This window comes from Silurus aristotelis, assembly GCF_946808225.1.
Source record: "Silurus aristotelis genome assembly, chromosome: 20".
NCBI classification, from domain to species: domain Eukaryota; kingdom Metazoa; phylum Chordata; class Actinopteri; order Siluriformes; family Siluridae; genus Silurus; species Silurus aristotelis.
The window spans coordinates 2,118,749-2,132,156 of record NC_139593.1 but is presented as its reverse complement, the minus strand read 5'-3'; the positions used below and the strand labels follow the sequence as shown (position 1 = coordinate 2,132,156).

Here is a 13,408-nt window from a genome sequence, read left to right as displayed (position 1 = left end):
TGGAAGGAACGTTCTAAAACGCCTAACGTGAAAAAGCTTAACATGGCTTAATGTGATAATACAGAGATTTTAAAAGACTAAACTCAGTAAACACATTAATAATAAATCATATTGTGTACAAACAGTTTGGTTGAGTTTTGGTCTTTTAAAAATGCTCTTATTTCATTAAACCACGTTAAGATTTTTCTTTAATTGTCTGTAGTAGAAAAAAGGCTTAACTTGTAATTAAACTAATTATATTTATATTCTGTATATTCTGTAATTTTTTTCGTAGATATTTATATTCTTTAATTATATTCGTATTCTGGACTCATGTGCTTGTCTGTACATAATCTGCTTTTTTATTAATGTGTTTACTGAGTTTGGTCTTTTAAAATGCTGTCTTATTGCATTAAGCCACGTTGAGTGTTTTAGAAATGTCCCTATATGGAAGGAAGCACATGTTACGCTTTGCCTAAAAAAAATGTAAATGAGATTATTATGGGATTATAATCTTACACCTGTGTGATTTGTTATGACTTGGGTTAGTTGTGGATGTTTAGTTTTTTGTACGCATTTCGGAAATATTGATATGATAAAAAACTTTAGACTGAATCCCATTTTCACCAGTAAAAGAAAAGGTAGAACAGTTTTTAGAGAAGGTGTGGATTATTTATCCTAATTAAAAAAAGATCCTCAAAATAATTTTGAAGTTGATGAGTGGTTTGTGCTAAAATGGTTAAATGCCTTGATTAAAGATAACAAAACCATTCATTATGACACTAAACTGCTTTCTTCACTCTTATCATGGAACTCTTTAGATCCTCCAAAGAACGTCTTTATCAGTTCCTCTGGTGAGATTGTGGAGGGCAGTTCAGTGACTCTGACCTGCAGCAGTGATGCAAACCCACCTGTGGAGAACTACACCTGGTTTAATGGAACAACATCAGTGGGGAAAGGAAAGACCTTCACCATCTCTAAAATCAGTTCTGAAGACAGTGAAAAGTACAAGTGCATGTGCAGTAATAAAGTCGGGCATCAGAACTCCACCAGTGTAACTCTGAATGTTCTGTGTAAGTTAAAGCTGAAGATTTTCTTACAGCCAATGCAAGATAAAACTATTATAGATGTACTTCTGATTTACCAAACCATTTTAGATCCTCCAAAGAACATCTCAGTGTCCATCAGTTCCTCTGGTGAGAAAGTGGAGGGAAGTTCAGTGACTCTGACCTGCAGCAGTGACAGTAACCCACCTGTGGAGACCTACACCTGGTTTAAGCAGAATGAAACATCACCTGTAGGATCAGGACAGAGTTACAGAGCTCTACAGAGTGGACTGTACTACTGTGAGGTTCAGAATAAACTCGGCTCTGAGAGATCAGCTGCAGTGTCCATCACTATAACCAGTAAGAGAGATGATATAAGTCTATAAATCAGAATTACACTGTATAATATTTAACACTGATTCATTATAACATTATATTTCCACACAGTAGATCAGAGTGTAGGTGTGTATGCAGGTGTTGGGGTTGTTGGGGTTGTGTGTGTTTGTGTTATTGGTGTCATCATCTTGTGTAAAAGGTGAGAAAATACAGGATCATTTATCATTTATTACATGATTAAAACTGCAGTTATAAAAATGTGAACAGATTTTGTTCAATGCTGATATTTTGTTCAATATTGTTTTTGTTTTTGTTTATCAGCAGGAAAAATAAAATAATTGACCAAAGTGTAAAAGAGGTAAAAAGTGTACAGATAATTGTTGACTTGTGTTTGTATGTCATGTGCTGCTTTCACAGTATATTAAACAACAGTATAATGTAATAAGGCAGAGGAACTGTTACCTGCTTGAAGTTGATTCTTTTCCAATAACAGCACATTCCCACGTGTTTTATTTCTCTTTCACCAATAATTTTTATTAAACATCATGTTGAATATTTTTGTCCATTTGCAGTTACATACATGTTGTGGAAAGTCATTCAAAATCTCTTGAAATTTGTAGGACAAAATTCAGCCTTGACATTAGAACAAGTAAAAGATCTGCTGTTATTATTAATAAATCAACACCTTCTGACCAATCACAATCCAGAATTTAACAGTGCTGTGATATAAAGTTAGATGTTTGCCACCTCTCTGTCTCTCGTACTCATACTGTCTATATTGTCTCACATCGTCTGTTTTGTCTTGTAAAGTCCAAGCTGAATGTATAGTGTTATTTATGTCTGTAATTTGTGAGTCACTAACAGCTGGAACCAAATTCCTCGTGTGTGTGTGTGTGTGTGTGTGTGTCAACACACTTATCCAATAAACCTGATTCTGATTCTGATCTGTGATCTCATGCTCTCCACCTCAGGATTTTTATGAAAATGTAGCGGTGAATAGAGTCAACGCTGCATCTGATTCAGCCTCGGCCAATCAGGATGAAGACCTGTATGCTAAAGTTGTACGCCAGCGTGCTGTTGATCTCGGGGATGCTGGAAGTTCTGCTGCAATCACTTCTGCCTCTGGGGAGGACGAGGTTCAGTACGCTAGTGTTAAATTTACATGCACCGGTGCTGACGACAGGTGAGAAGAGCTGGTCTGTTTCCTTCAATCTAACAGATCTGGAAAAGATCTTCTGCTGGATAATCATTTATTGATCATTTACTCTCCTTCTGTAGGTCTTCCAATGCTGAGGATCTCAGTGTGATCTACAGCAGCATGAAATGAACAGAATGTATCTGTTTATCCAACATCAGCATCACCAACTTCCACCTGGTTTTAGTTTAAAGCTTCTAGAAACTTCAGTGACTCATTTATAAATGCAGCCGTAGCGTCTGGCACAGGTCATTTAGACTTCATGTCCCAGGCATTCCTTTTAACCTATGACATCTACATCTCAATCAAAAGGTGAAACATTCATAGGGGGTGGTATATCCGTAAAGTGTCACACTCCCCCTCCGAAAAGACACTAAACAGAACCAAATCCTAAACTCTTGTTTAGTTTACCGGGACCCATTAAACAATAAAGTCATAAAACTCATGAAACAATCCAAACTCGAAACTTAATCCAGCATGGCTGCTTGTGACAAACACACACAACCGGCTCCAGAACGTTTGGATTTTACCACAAGACAGATAACCCCCTTTGCAGATATTCTGTTTGACCCTCACACACACACACACACACACACACACACACACACACACACACACACACACACACACACACACACACACACACACACTCACACACACACACACACCACCCCGAAAGCCAGATAACCCCCCTGGTCTCTCTGGTTGAATTCACAGCGACCCTCAGACCATAAAACAATTCACTCTCGGAACTCGGCCCCAGTACGTCTGTTTGTGACACACACACATATGCAGACACACACACACACACACCAAAAGGGAGCATTCTTTTATTAATTAAATAATAAATAGAATGTCCCACTTCACATGATACAAACATACATCTTGTTTGTATCTTCTACTATGTTTAGATTTATGTTTACTAAATGTTTAGCAATATAACTCTGTGTTAAATGTTGTCTCTTCTCTTCTTAAGGCTTGATTGACTTAGAAGTATCTGTTCTTTACTTTCCTGACAAGGGTGCATTTTATTTATCAGAATACAACATTGTATTAACATCAAGTAATTACTGATCTCTGTAAGTTTACTTCCTTATACTGTCATTCCTTTTCATGTTTAGTATCCAAATGACCGCAACATTATCTGTTTCCTTATTTTTCAAACAATGGTGCATTTTATTTGATCATGAAATGTACCATACCGTCTTAATTCACTTTGAATAAAACTTTAAAGTCCTCCAAAAGCAAGTATAGCCCGGAAACCATGCCCACAGATGCATGAACAAAGGAAGTTTTTCCCTCCAAAAATTTCAGGCCATAGCATTGGCCATTCCCCCAAGGATGGGTGGGGTTCAGGACCTTTAAAACACTTTGAACCCAACGGACGCTTCGAACAGCTCAGCAGCGACTCTTCGGAACTAGATCTCAAATCTCTTTGAGATCTTCCAGCAAGCTTTATCTTCAAAACACCATCTGCTCTGATCTTCAGGAGAAGCTGGGAGAACATCTGACTCCATCCTAACTGACTAGTCCAAGATTCTTTTGTCTACCGCATCCGGACTCTTGTGCAACAAGTCAATGCAAGTAACCGGTTTACCAACTCATTTAGATGCGTGTTAAGTTTGAACCCCTTAATATTAAGGCAAATTTAAATTTCCGTGACGTTTCTCAGTTAGGATGTGATTCATTTGAAGTAAGCGGCCTTTCCTTTCTTTATCTCCTTCTTCCTTTCCTTTCTCTATCTCCTTCTTCCTTTCCTTTCTCTTCCTCCTTTCCTAATTTCAACTTTCTTTTTATTTTATTTTAATTTTAATTTTCTTTATTTCTTTTGTTTGTTTGTTTGTGTAGTTAGTTTTATGTTGTTTTTGTCTCATTCATTAAACGCCGTATTTTTCATAAGTGATGATCTCTGAGTACGTTCCATAAATGAAGTTCCTGCAACATCAGGGCTGAACTACATGCTCTATTTCATTTAATTTAATTTACGGTATAAAGTAAAAGAGGGTTACGTCTTTCTTGGCCAGGGAGATACCTCTTTTATAGAATTAATATAAAATTATACTGTCTGTTTGCCGGACAAACAGACAAATAAGTGTAATGTTAATTCCATTACCGTCAATTCAACTTAATTTAAATATTTAGGAGTAACTAACCCGTTATAATTACTTATAAATATTCCCTTTTCTTTGCGAGCTAAATTCGCTACATATAATGCTGGAGAATGCGGGCAGACTGTGCTTCCAACTATATACTCAATTTATCTGTATTATAAGTTTGTCCCTCTTATCCCCCAGTCGCTGCACAGCTCATAACAGAACAGTGGCACTTCATTATCTGCTGGTCAGCGTGTTGCATTATGGGCTGTAGGACTTCAGATTTCACCTCAGCAAACAATCAGTTTGTTTCTGATGTGTAAAGTTTGTGTGTCACAAAATCAGCCTGAAAACTATTACAGTATAAATCCAGCTTTAGATCTTCTGATGTCTTCTGGACCCTCGCTGTATAAAAACCAACAGATCTCAAGTAATGTAATGTAAAAAAGTGAATGAGAGGATATTGTATAAGTGTAAATATTACCAGGATTCAGCTGTAAGCTGTCAGTCACAGATATTTAGATAGAGATAACAATCTCCACCCACTAACTCAGAACCCAGTTGAAAGACCAGTCAAATTTAAGATAGGATTTTTAAACCAATTAGCTTCCTTCAAAATAAAACAAACTTGTTTCCTAAAATTCCTTCTTCACAAAGGAGTCAAAAATCAGCCAACAGTCCGGAATAGCATCAGTTACCTGAAATATTCTCTCGGATAATTGCTTTTGCTCATTTGTATGACACAATATATATATAATATTTAATCACAAGCCTAAATATATTTACATTTCAATATTACATGTGCTTCTTTTTTTCTTATTTTTGTTTGTAGTGTTTATCATGTGTACTCTGGAGTGTTAATTTGCAGTGTGTATTTAAATTGGGTCATTTAATTGTGTGTGTGTATATATATATATATATACACTCACCGGCCACCTTTTTAGGTACACCTGTCCAACTGCTCATTAACACAAATTTCTAATCAGCCAATCACATGGCAGCAACTCAATGCATTTAGGCATGTAGACATGGTCAAGACGATCTGCTGCAGTTCAAACCGAGCATCAGAATGGGGAAGAAAGGTGATTTAAGTGACTTTGAACATGGCATGGTTGTTGGTGGCAGACGGGCTGGTCTGGGTATTTCAGAAACTGCTGATCTACTGGGATTTTCACGCACAACCATCTCTAGGAAGAAGATAAAATATCCAGTGAGTGGCAGTTCTGTGGGCGCAAATGCCTTGTTGATGCCAGAGGTCAGAGGAGAATGGCCAGACTGGTTTGAGCTAATAGAAAGGCAACAGTAACTCAAATAACCCCTCGTTACAACCGAGGTATGCAGAAGAGCATCTCTGAACACGTCAAACCTTGAGGCGGATGGGCTACAGCAGCAGAAGACCACACCGGGTGCCACTCCTGACAGCTAAGAACAGGAAACTGAGGCTACAATTCGCACAGGCTCACCAAAACAAGGTTCAGGCTGGTGGTGGTGGTGTAATGGAGTGGGGGATATTTTCTTGGCACACTTTGGGCCCATTAGTACCAATTGAGCATTGTGTCAACGCCACAGCCTACATGAGTATTGTTGCTGACCATGTCCATCCCTTTATGACCACTGTGTACCCATCTTCTGATGACTACTTCCAGCAGGATAACACGCCATGTCATAAACCGCAAATCATCTCAGACTGGTTTCTTGAACATGACAATGAGTTCACTGTACTCAAATGGCCTTAACAGTCACCAGATCTCAATCCAATAGGGCACCTTTGGGATGTGGTGGAACGGGAGATTTGCAGCCGACAAATGTGTAGCCGTCAAATCTGCAGCAACTGCTTGATGCCGTCATGTTAATATGGACCAAAATCTCTGAGGAATGTTTCCAGTACCTTGTTGAATCTATGCCACGAAGGATTAAGGCAGTTCTGAAGGCAAAAGGGGGTCCAACCTGGTACTAGTAAGGTGTACCTAATAAAGTGGCCAGTGAGTGTATATATTTTTTTTCTTAATTTTTTTTTTCTTTCCTAAATTCTTAATAGAGCAATAAATAAATAAATATCTAAAATTGTGGACTCTTTCTTTCTTTTATTTGTCACACCATCCCTACTACACATCAGCCATAATTTAGCTGCTCAAAAATCAGAAATATAACCACATTTCAAAAAAAGTAAATAAATAAATAAATAAACAGAATGCAATGATTAGCAAATTTCAGACCCATATTTTATTTACAACAGAACATAGAAAAGTGTTAATACAATTAAACAGTTAGAGAAACATTTTGAAACTAATTAAATTAATTGACAATAGGTCAGTGAGATGATTGGGTATAAATAATGTACGTTAAGTGTAGGGTTTAGGGATTAACATCTGGTGTTTTTGTTATGTTTGCTGGAAGAAAAAGGACATAAGCAAGAACATATTCAGGTTACGTATGTAACCCTGGTTTTTCTGAGGGAACGAGATGCTGCGTCATTCTAGCGGAGAAAACGTGTCACCAGCGGGTCTCTGCCAAGTGATTGCCCTGCCAAGGGGGCATAATACACCGAAATGGCAGACTCGTAGACTTTAAGGGTGGACAGAGCCAACCCTTTGGCAAACTGATCTTGAAGGAATTCCAGCACTAAACCAACCAGGCAGTTAACTGAATCCAATCGGTGCTGTTCGAACCATACAATGAACAGGTGCTATCTAGCGGCATACGACCCTCAGGGGCCACAGCCAGAGGCTCTACAACTCTGGGTGTGCGTAAACATTTGCACCCCTGTCTGAGAGGTATCTCCCAGAGAGGCTGTTCGAGAAGGGCTACCAGGTCCACAAACCATGGTCTGCCCAGCCATCAGCTGGCTTTAACACCGCCATGGTGTGCAGGCATGCAGCAGCTTGACCTGCTGAGGCGTAAGCCTTACCCAACAGCACAGCCATGTTACGAAGGGGGCTTGATGGGCAGTGCCGGGGTCTTAAAGGGACGATGTGACACCAGGGAAGAGATAGCCAGCCAGCCACACTCTTTCAGTCCAACTGCATTGAAGTACAACAAGGATTGAAACTGACAAGGCAGGCTAAATACGGCTTAGCCGAGGTTTACAGGTCCGGAAAGAAAGGAAGACCCTGACCAAAGGTTAGGCAATATGCACAGAATGTGCGCAACTGGTTTTCTCGGAAACCGACCTAACGTGCTCCATTCCCAAGCAAGCGACTCACGGGCTGTTTATGTGCACAGTCGGAACGATCGCTTGATTATTCATTTTTCTTTTTATTTCCCGACATTACCAACCTGTAAGGGGACAAACACACACATAGAGCGCTTTAGTAACAGACAGAAGACAGTGTCGCTTTACTACATGTGCTTTTATAGCTTCCTGGTGTAAGAGAAAGGGGTTTTTAATCACAGCATGAACTTTCCACCCCCACCTCCATGAGTGGTGCGGCAAATCCCCCTACTGCACCAATGACTGGATCCTGCACATGCAGATGAGGAAAGCCCTGAAGAAAGGGAGACAAAGAGCAATAAGAGAAGCAAGAATTGTTTGTTCCTGTGTGGCACATAACACTTCTGTGTACAAAATGGCACCAGGATGGACTATAGGATGAAGAAGCAGCATAATGCTCTAATTGATGCATGAACACCTTAGAATTTAGAAGTTATTATTTGTTAATGCCTGCATGGAAACCTTTTTTCAAAATCTGAAATATTCAGTGTGAATCTGACATGCAGTTCATTTTTGCAAATTAAAACCTTTATTTTATTCTCTTTGCAGTGTTGGGTGTCTGCTGTGGCCATGTTTATAAATAGCCATGGCCAGAAGCATGTGACTTCCTACACATGCCCTACATCAATATATATTGAGGGGGTGAAGGGTGTTGAGTAACCCAATGTGAATGTAGGGAAAGTTGACTTCTTTAAACCAAACTTGCTAATTGTTTATCTTAAGCAATTAAAATTTTAGCCCTTGCATAGACCATAACTATTTATTAACATTAAATGTGTGAAGGACTGAGGTACTTTTTGAGTGAGAAAGTGGAGGATTCACTTTTAAATGAATAAACAACCCTGAACTTGATGTTTCCACTCAGTCGAATTCAAGTTCACACTGGGTGTGTTTGGGTGTGAGGGTGTCTGTGTATGTGTGTGTATGGGTGTGAGTGTATGCACTGTATGATCAGCTAGCTTAGCCGCTTTCTTGCTAGGGTTATTTGGGTCTTTGATCTGTTCTCAATCAATAGTTGGAGACTGTTCTAGTCCATAGCATTCAAGCATGTAGACCACAATGACTGCTGTGACATGGAGATTTGAAATTGCTCTGGCTCAGTGCTACTCAATGAATTTTACATTAAGTGGTATATAAATATGATATTTATACTGAGATCAAAATTAGAGAACAATTTATAACCAATTGTACAATTCTGAAATAATGTTATTTTCACTGTTTAACAGTTGAAGGAGTTTTTGTCGTGTCTATAACATGCTACCAGAACACCTTTTCCACAAAATAACTAAGGCATTTAAAAAAAAAACTTTATTTTGCAGAAAACACACTAATCAAAAATTAGAGAACAACAATGACTGTAGCATGGAAAAAGATTACAACAACAACATTTTCTGAAGGTTACAACAGTCAGCAATTAGTAAGAAGTGTACAGGCCTCTGCTCTGAATGCCTTCAGCCCATCTGCAGCCCCAGGACAGCACTAGTCTCTCACTCTGCTCTGGTGTGATTTTGGTCCACTCTTCATCCAGTCTGCTCCTTGTTTTTGCCTGCTCCATACTGCCCTGTTTGCCATTATGTAGAATTACGGACTTTTCTGGACAGTATCTGGAGTTATTTGTCCTTTCTGTGTTCTACCCAAGTAAAGTAAAAAAAAAAATAAAATTGTGAGAAATTTAGTTTTGAGTTTGGATCTACAGTTTTCTTCAAAAAAAGAATTCTGTATTAGTCAGGTCAAGGTCAGTTCAGATTAAATTCTGGATTTTGTTTTTTACTTTAAAACATATCCAGACCTCTACTGAGGGTTGATTATTAAGAGATTTTAAAATATAAAAACACCAAAGTTTAATATTTAAAAAACTACCCTGCAACTCTACTTATTTAGGAAAATGTGGATCGAGTTTTGGGTGTATTCAATAATTCAAATATATTAAATATTTTCTTACAGTACCTTCTTACCTATGTACAATATCCAAACACAATTTATTTGCTAATTCTGTTGAATTAGACAATTTGTCATAAACAACTCAGTTTAGACAAAGAAAAACAAGAAATTGTAAGAAATGTGAAATATTAAGCAGCAAGTAATCAATCACTTCTGAAGGTTGATGTAGCAGGAACTAGTAGGCGTTCCTCCTATTGTAGTGGTGGTACATATTAAAATTGCTTATGTACAGACCAGTAACAGGAAGGACGATGGTCTCTCATATACATTGATGTGCATTGGGTTACATCACTGCAGAGCAATTAAACCTCCTATATTCACCACTATACACATCCTAAATCTCCTATAATGGGCTTCTAAGCATTAGAATCTGACTAGAGTGGATGGTGTGCATTTGACAAACATTTGATTTATTATTGAAGTATTTCTTTATAACGTTATTTTTTGTTAATGCTTGCACAGAATCGTATTTTCAAAATCAGAAATATTCTTCAGTGTGAATCTGACATGCAGTAAAACTACATTTTTGCAACATTAAACCTTCATTTCTTTGTCTTTGCAGAGTACGAGTGTCTGCTGTGACCATGTTTAAAAATAGCCATGGCCCAGAAGCATGTGACTTTCCACACATGCCCCACATCAGTATGTTTTGATGGGGTGTTAATTAACCTAATGTGAATTTATGGCATGTTGACTTCTTTAAAATAATGCTGTAATCTTTGCATAGATCATATTTATTTATCAACATTATCTGTATGGAGGACTGAGGTACTTTTTGAGTAAGACCATGGAGGATTCACTTTAAAACTGATAAACAAGCCCACCCTGAACTCTGAGTGGCTTCAACTCTCTCAAATTCAAGTTCACACTATTTGTGTGTGTGGGTGGGTGGGTGTGAGTGTATGCACTGTATAATCAGCCAGCTTAGCCACACACTCTGTCGAGGGTTATGGCCATTCCTCAAAGCACAAAGAGACAAACTTATGTAAGGTGACTGTAATAAAACACAGATGACAAGCATTATGATTTAAAGCTAATTCTTGAACCCACCTCTGACACAACACAGATGAAGATCAAAAGTGTGAACACAATAACAAGGCTTGGTATAGACAGAGGCTCAAGTCCAACTGATAATATAAAGTTCTCACACTCTCTGTATGGCTATCGGACATGAAGGTTAAGTAGGCACATTAAGAATCTATTTATAATGTTTATTGTTACTGTTGACAAATTTAGCTGGTTTGGTTTATAATATAATGATAATAAATATAAATATAATAATATATTTTATATAAATAATAACAGCAATAACAGTAAAAAAAGATTTAGTAGTAATAGTAAGGTCGGTTTATTGGTGAGTGCAGGTGCATTGTGCACAGTGTGCAAAAAAATCATCCAGAGAAGAGGCATGTGCAGGTGCACCATGCACTGTGCAAAATTCAGTCAGAAGTCATGTATGGAACACATTAGAAAATGTCAGTAAATGACAGACAAAGATATTGATACACATCTGAAGTCTATGTGGTTAAACACCTTGGCTATGCAGAGAAAACAGAGAGACCGCATGACGTTTTGACTCCTCTTGCATAATAGGGTGCATAAAGTTCACCAATGTAATTTAGCTTAGGTCAGCTTCAGCTATTAGTAGTAGGATCTAGTAATGTATAATATCATTTAGCAATATCCTTCAGATAACATTGCTTTTATTAGTTTGAATCCAATCTTAATACATGTAACCATTAATCAGCATTAATATAGTGTAATACTCAGCTTTGCAAAGAACTCGGTGTATGAAGAGAGTTCACAAAAATCAGTTGTCATGCTTTAGAGTCAGTGGCAGGCTGTGCATTTGGTACCTGGGTCTTCAGTGGGGACTTACCTGACTTGATCCACCTCTTAATACCACTACTATCATGTCATAATTATAGAAACAATCAATACTATGCAAAAAACGCAATATAACAACACGTGGCATTACAGAGAGACAATACTTGCTTTTTACTAAAGCAAGAAACGCAGTTAAGACTCCAAACCTCTGCACTATAACCACAACTGTGCACCTACATCATCTGAAGGAGTTCAGAATCAATATTTGTCTAATAACATGACAAAAACATACAAATGTAAATATAATACTTCATATTCACCAGAGATTCAGACTCATAATGTGCACCGCTCCTCAGAGGCTGTAATCCAGTGGTACCGCTCGTATGCACCGGTCTGTAAGTGGCAAAATAACCCTTTCCTGGGCTTAAACAAGCTAGCTAACTTTGGGGTTGGCCGACCTCTTCTCACGATAGTCAGACTGATAACCTTAATAAAAATCCACCTGGCAGCCTGGAAATCTCTGCCAGATGTGTCTTGATGGGTCCTGCACACTGTTGAGAGAGGCTTTATACAATCTAGTTCGGGTCTCGTCCGCCATGTTTTAACGGGTCTGACCCAATCTGTTGGGAACCGAGCAGGCTCTGGTCATGGAGTCAAAGCTTTCCAATATCGGGTTCTTCCGTTTGGCCTTGCCTGGTCACCCCGCACCTTAAAAAAATGTGTGGTTGCAGCTCTGGCTCCTTCTCTTGCCCTCTCTGTGGCCCCTTCCTTTCTGGAGTTTACTCCAGGCATGGCTATTTCTTTCCCCGCACCCTAGAGCAGGTTACATCCCCAAGTTGCCCTCGGTCGTCCCACGAACCTGTTAAACTCCAGGCATTCCGAGCACTGGACTGCTATGTCCACTGGACAAGACCGTGGAGAAAGTCGGAACAACTATTCATCTGCCAAGGCCCTCTGAAGACTTCATGATTGTGTCCCACTTGTTGTTGATTCTTCACAAAAAATTACAGTTTTATATCTTTATGTTTGAAGCCTGAAATGTGGCAAAAGGTCGCAAAGTTCAAGGGGGCCGAATACTTTCGCAAGTCACTGTATATATACACTGGAGATCAAAATTAGAGAACAATATATAAACAATTGAACAATTCTCAAATAATGTCATCTTCACTGCTCAACAGTTCAAGGAGTTTTTGTCTTGTCTATACCATACTACCAGACCACCTTTTCCACAAAATAACTAAGGCATTTTAAAAAAAATACATTATTTTGCAGAAAACACACTGATCAAAATTAAAGAAAACACTTTCAGATATCTCCCAGTTATTGGTGTTAATCTGGCACCTGGTGCTAATTTCCTTGATTATCTGTCAACCCTTATTTAACTGGCCGCCTAACTTCCAGTTTCACTGACTCTGCAAGATGGTGGGCTTTTCTAAAGTGACTGAAAGCCTCTGGCAGCAGGTTGTCCAGATGAAGGCCAAAGGGATGACCCTATCAGCCATAGCAAGACAAGTTGGACATTCCAAATCTGTGATTTCAAAAATATTGAATCTTTACAACATCTCCAGTGTATATACATGAACACCCTGCTATTTTGCAAGTTCTCCCACTTAGAAATCATGGAGGGGTCTGAAATTGTCATCGTAGGTGCATGTCCACTGTGAGAGACATAATCTAAAAAAAAAAATCCAGAAATCACAATATATGATTTTTAAACTATTTATTTGTATGATACAGCTGCAAATAAGTATTTGAACACCTGTCTATCAGCTAGAATTCT

The 13,408-nt window shown here is 38.5% G+C and overlaps 1 long non-coding RNA gene across 1 annotated transcript; it reads left to right on the top strand.

Annotated features, from left to right (window-relative positions):
- Positions 1 to 1,265: 1,265 nt before the first annotated feature.
- On the top strand, positions 1,266 to 1,561 carry LOC310715932. The gene is made up of 2 exons (XR_014530450.1): positions 1,266 to 1,385; positions 1,473 to 1,561. It is a non-coding gene; the product is annotated as an uncharacterized lncRNA (long non-coding RNA).
- Positions 1,562 to 13,408: the final 11,847 nt, after the last annotated feature.